Below are 6,319 nucleotides of genomic sequence, written 5' to 3'. Positions count from 1 at the left end.
GGAACCTCCAGCCCCTCTCCCCCACATCAGCTCTAGGGCAGCTCTAGGTGGATTTGTTTTAAGCGAACGGAAAGGTGGGGCTCTGCCCCCAACAGGAACCTGGAAACCATCCCCTGTGTAGATAAAGGATAAGTTTAGGGGGAAAAGAGAAAAACATTAACAATGGAGGGGGAGCGGACTGTGTGTCTCCTTGCCCCCAGGTCCCTCCCTCGCCCTCCAGCCCTCTCTCCTGCAGCAGGCTGGGGTCCAGCGGCACCGGGATGGGGCAGGTGAGCATCCAAACAGGCCAGGTCTGGCCACTCGCTGCTGACAAAATCCAGAGGTGGTGACACAAGAAAGGAATTTATTTCTGTGAGGCCACCGCCGCGAGGACAGTGGCCTGGCATTTCAAAGTCGGCCTCCAAAATACCGAAAATAGTTGTAGGTGTGGGGCGCCTGGGTGGCTCAGTCGTTAAGCGTCTGCCTTTGGCTCGGGTCATGATCCCGGGGTCCCAGGATCGGGTTCCCTGCTCAGCTCCCTCTCCCACTCCCCCTGCTTGTATTTCCTCTTTCGCTGTCTCTCTCTTTGTCAAATAAATAAATAAATAAATGCAGTGCAGACGTGCAGGGAGCAAGGAAGGTTCAATCCACCACCGTCCGGGAGGGAGTCAGCCATGGGCAGGCGGGGGCTTGCTGGCTCAGGGCGCTCCTGGCTGCGGGAGGACAGAGTTTTGGGTCCCATCTAGGGATGCTTTGCCCCTAGAGTCTTCCACCTGAGCCCAGGGACAAGCTGGAAACAAGACCCCACTAAACCAGCTGAGATCAGAATGGAGGCAGCCCAAGTTCCTCTCTTATCCCCACTCTGGCTCCCTGGGTTTTCTTTCCCTCCTGGCGTGTGTCCGAGACAAGGAGCTGCACCGCAGCAGAGCCAGTCGGCCAGGAGAACCAGCACTAGCCCCTCCCTCCATGCCGAATGACTCCACATCTGATCTGCCCAGCAGACACTGCTTCCTCGACTTTACAAAAGAAACCGAGCCCTGAAATTCAAAGGGGTCATGGAACTCGTCCAGGGTCCCGTGGCTAGAGGACTGGGAAGCCAGGTGGAGCGATGCCTGGGGTGTTCCTGGGGTGCAGGGGGGGAGGTTCCTGCTAGCCTGGGGGCTTGAGCACGGGGCCTCTGGGCGCTGTGGGGAAACAGGAGGTCTGGCCCCAGGGGGACACAGTACTCAGGCGGTGGGAATAGTAACTGTTGCTGCAGAAATCACACCAAGGATGGGGGGGAGCAAAATACAGTAAATTCAAACCCCCCCAACCTGGGGGGGCACAAATCCCTTCCCCAGCCCCCTTGACCTGCTCATGAGGGAGTAGAAGCCTGGCTGAGGACCAAGCACTAGCAGACACCCTGCCCCTGACCCTGACCCCACACTCTCGGGGAGGGGGTGCGGGAAGGAGTGACATTCTTCCAGAAATCTCCCAACCCTCTTACTTTTAATGCCTTGCTAGAGGGGAAAACAAGCTAGACAGTGGCAAGGCCTCAGGCATCTTAAGAGTCTTCTTAACATATGAAAATCCCTTTGAAAACTCCCTTTTTCCTCACCTCCCCCAACCCCACAGTGTTTAACCAGCCACCCCTCAGGAGCAGGGGGCAGCAGCTCTCTCCCCCCACCGGGCCTGTCCCCGTGCTTTAGTAAACCACCATTCCGCACCAAAGACATCTCAAGAATTCCTTCTTGGTTGCCGGCTCTGGACTCCACCCCACCGAACCTCTCCTATATTCCAAAACCACATTACCACCCTCTGTGTGGGGTGCAGCGGTCGGATAGGGGCCACCAAATGTGCGGCACCCCAATTGGGTGGGGGCTGATGGCACAGGTGGAAGTTACTTCCCCAACGAAGAATAAAAGAGAAGTTTACTGAGTCCTGCACAGGGGCTCCTCAGGCAGAAGAGTGAAGGAGCGACTGTCCGACTGTCCGCTAAGCGGGTGGCGAGGGTCACGGGTGTCAGTAGAGGGAAGAAGGGTGCGGACGTGGGGCCGTTGCCCTGTTCTGGCAGTCTCGGGACCCGGCCTGCTGGAACTGGTCAGTTGGGGCCCATGGCTATTTCGAGGTGGGCCGCTTACCCGAGTTGGCTGGTCTCGGCTCTCTGGTCGCCGGGGCCCTTTCTGCCTTGCTCAAGCCTGTCCCTCAGAGCAGCTGGATGTGGTGTAAGGAGGCAGGGAAGCAACTATCTCACCAGCTGTCTCAGCACCTCAGGATTCGTGGTCGGAGGGGCTGTGGGCGCGGGAGCCTTCGTGGCAGGGTCTCTAGCTCCCTAGGCTGGATCCCAGCACTGGGCCCTGGAATGCAAATTGGATGTGATTAGGCCGAAAGCGCCGTCTCCCTTGGGGGGAGGTTAACAGATCACCCCCCAGGTAATCCCGGGGTGGGGGGGCAGGGAGCAGAGCCTGAGAGGAACCGTGAGTTGGGGGGCAGCCGGAGCCCGGGTTTCAGACTTTCCTGGCCACAGAACCAAATCTAAGGAGGTGGTGAAGCTGGTCAGCACAGCACAGTCACAGCCAAGACACTGCCTGTGATGCCCCTCGAGACCCTGGGGGCTCCGGAGTCGGGTGGGGGGGGCAGCGGTGCGGGGGAAGCAAGGGGAATCTCAGGGAGCAGACGGGATCTCGGGCCTGCGGGACCTCGAGCATCGCCCACTGACTTACGGAAATGACAGCACCAAGAGGCGCATTCAATCTTGGTTTTGCCTCGAAAAGTAAAGGCAATGAAGGAAAATCTAAATAAAGTCAGTGCCTTTCTCTCCCCGACGCTACAGATCGCAAAATACACAGACCGTCCTCCATCACAGAAAGCCTCTGCTCCCGGGCTCCGAGAGGGGGCTTCCGAATAACAGCTAACTCGGGTTCTTTCCACGATGAAAGAAGATAAACACGTCAAGTGTTTCTTCCCAGCAGATAAGTCCCGCGCAAATGCACCAAAAAGGTGTCGTCACCATGTTCTACTTCTGCAGCGATTCTAAACGTCTCTCCTAGGAAGGGAAACAGACATGATTATTTACCCCTATGTTGAATTTTTTAAAAAGATTTTATTTATTTATTTAATACATATATATACACACACACACAGAGCCAGAGAGCCCAAGCAGGGGAAACAGCAGAGGGAGGAGGAAAAAGCAGACTCCCTGCTGAGCAGGGAGCGGCAGATCGGAGGACCTCAGGACCCCAGGACCAGGATCGGAAGGCAGATGCTTAACCATCATGGAGCCTCCGAGGTGGCCCATTCCGCCCCCACTCCCCCCACTTGGAAGGAAGAAAGTGGGTCTGGGGGAAGGGTATGCTCTGGAATTAAAGAGCAAGGCAAAGGAAGGGTTCGCTCTTCGCCGGCTCAGTACTTTTGTCCTCATTTCTGTATCACCTCCGAACCAGACACACTTGTCTAGAGCCTGGTCTACAGGTTATGCAAGCGAATCACCTGAGAAAACACCTGTAAAACAAAAACAAACTGCAGAGCCAGTCCCCGAGGTGTTGAATTCTGATCCTAACTTGCATCCGAGGCTGGAAGGTACACGCCGCACCCCCGTGGGGGAGATTAGGCCTGGCCATCCAGCAGCCAAACCTTTGTTCCGACCTGCCCTTCCCCTTCCAGGCCTGCCCCTCTGTGGCTTTCACACCGACCGGGCTCTGGCATGGAGCCTCAATCTGGACACCTCCTTTCCCTGTGAAGTTCGGTGGAGGGGTTTGGCTCCAAAGCCTTGCCTCTTAAAAAAAAAAAAAAAAAAAAAAAGATCCCTCGTATTATTTTTTCCCACATTGCCCCATGAATGGTCAAGGGAGTATGAGATTCTTTTTTTTCTCAGGTTTTTGGCCAAACCACAGACTCTCAAATACAGCCTTTACAAGGATGCTCTGGGCATTTCTCCCCCTTTAACTCTGTATATAAATTGTACTCTAAAATACATTTACAGAGAGATCTACAAAGTTTTCAAAAGTTTGGGGATGATGGCATCACAAAGTTAAATTCAGTTTATGGGGGCACGGGGTGGGGAGACATTGTGGGGGCAAAGCCCACAGCAGCAGCTCCCTGAATCTGAACCTGCAGGGCAGGTTTCCCAGCCCCGTGACCACTGTCTGCCCAGGGTGCCGCCATGCCCCAAGGACTATGGGAAGGTGCAAAAGGCCTGAGCTCAGGTCTTAATTCTTGGTCACAGACGCCAGTCCGGGGTTCTCTCACAATGTGCAGGTGTGGAGCAGAGGACAGCAGGCGCGATTAAACTGGCTGAAGACACGAAGGTTCCCCACTTCCCGCTTTGCTCTACACCCAACAGCAGGTGGACACACATGAACCCGCCACCGCCAAGGAGTATAATCCGAGGCTCCCTAGAACCACTCTGCTTCTCTTGACCTGCTGTGCTATTGTGATTTATAATAATATGTAGTTGGTGGGGTGCCTGGGTGGTTCAAGTCAATTAAGCGGCTGCCCTTGGCTCTGGTCATGATCGCAGGGTCCTGGGATTGAGCCTCACATCAGGCTCCCTGCTCGGCGGGGAACCTGCTTCTCTCTCCCTTTGCCCCTTCCCCCCCGCTTGTGCTCTGTCTCAAAAAAATGCAATCTTTAAAAGAAAAAAAGAAAAGGAGAGAAAAGAAAAAAGAAAATACAGTTGGTCTTGGTCCCTGTTCCTGTACAAGCTCCTAAAACCCTTTTGGAATTTCTAAGTCCTGAGAGCAGGCAAGGTGTCTTTTGTTATGCTAATGAGGCAAGCCTCCAGGTTGCCAGAAGAATCAACCCTGTGATTAGAGGTTTGGAACTTTCTGCCTCCTCCAGACCTCCCGGGAGAGGAGCGAGCAGGGACAGAGATTGAATTCTATGGCCAGTTGCCACTGATGTAATCAATCGTCCCACGACTGGTCTCCATAAGATCAGGCTTCGAGAGCCCTTCCAGGTTGGGGAACACGCTGGAGATTTGGGGAGACGGGTGTGTTTAGAGAGGCACGGAAGCTCTGGACCCTCTCCTCAGATCTTGCCCTATACATCTCTTCATCCAGCTGCTCCTGAGTTAGAGCCTTTTGTAATAAATAGGTAGTGGAGTAAAATGTTTCTCTGAGTTCTGTGCGCCGCTCTAGCAAAGGAAGAGAACCCAAGGGTGTTGTAGGAACCTCTATCTTTAGCTGGTCAGTGAAAAAGCACAGGTGGCGGGCAGCTTGGACCTGTCTTGCCAGAGGACTAAGCCCTTTCATCCGAGGGATCCGCTGCTCTCTCCAGGGAACAGTGCTAGAACGGAATCAAACTGTAGAACACCCAGCTGGGGTCAGAGAGCGCCTTGGTGGTATTGGAAAACTCACCCATCCCCTGTGGGTGCAGAACTCCCACTATGCCTTTTCCCACAGCTCCGGCGGGGACTCTCAACAAAGGGCTTGTTACATATGCCCGCCTAGGGCTGGCACCTGCCAGGTACCCCCTCGCTCCCCGGCTCAGGTTGGACAGACCCCAGGCTCCCACCTGGGCAGTCCACTGGCAGCTGTAACCCCCAGGGGCCAGCATTGCCCAATCTTCTGACTCACTAGTGCAAAACGCAGCTTCCTGGCCCCACAGGAGCTCCTCCATCAAAATTGTGAAACCTCAATGGAAATGTAAAGATGGATGGAAATTATGGACATACTCCTGCTTCAGCAAGGCCTATCTTTCAACTGAACAAGTTTCTCAGTTCTTGAAGCTTCTCTCCCTCCCCTCTTGGCTTTTCTGTAAAATCCTACGTTCCAGGAGCTCCGGAGCTCCATATCAAAGTTGAGACTTAGTAACAAGACGCCGATGGCCAGCGCCGGCTTGAAGACATGGTGAACACGGCTCAGACCCGATTCCTATCAAATGCTCCCAGATCCCGTGTTTTCCTCTAAGACCCTCACTCAGCCTTTTGACCCTGGGTGGCATCCTGGAGGCACCCTGCCTCCTTGGCCTGGTGAAGTGATAAAAACTATCTCCTTCTTTATACCCAGACTCTGTCTTCAAGCTACACATTCTGGCTCTGGAGTTTTCAACTATTGGAGGTTCTGGAAATTTTCACTTCCCACAAATGCGTGAGCTGAGGCTTCTTCTGTACACTAAAGCCTATTCTGCTGTTTCTAGACAACTCCTTAACCCCTCCTTAACACCTAAGCAGAGTTCCAGATGAATCGGGGGCCCTCCTCTTCCCCTTGGGGCGGCCTTGGGCTCCCCGTGGTGGCGTGGGTGGCCCCAGGGAGGTCCTCGACCGGCCCTCACCTGCCCTGTGAAGTCAGCTTTGGCTGGACGCTGCGGGAATCACTGGCAAGGCTGGAAAGCAAGGAAAAAAATGTCACACACAGACACG

The sequence above is a fragment of the Mustela lutreola genome, chromosome 14 (assembly GCF_030435805.1).
Source record: "Mustela lutreola isolate mMusLut2 chromosome 14, mMusLut2.pri, whole genome shotgun sequence".
In the NCBI taxonomy this organism is placed as follows: Eukaryota; Metazoa; Chordata; class Mammalia; order Carnivora; family Mustelidae; genus Mustela; species Mustela lutreola.
The sequence above is the reverse complement of the archived record's forward strand: the minus strand, read 5'-3'. Positions refer to the sequence as shown.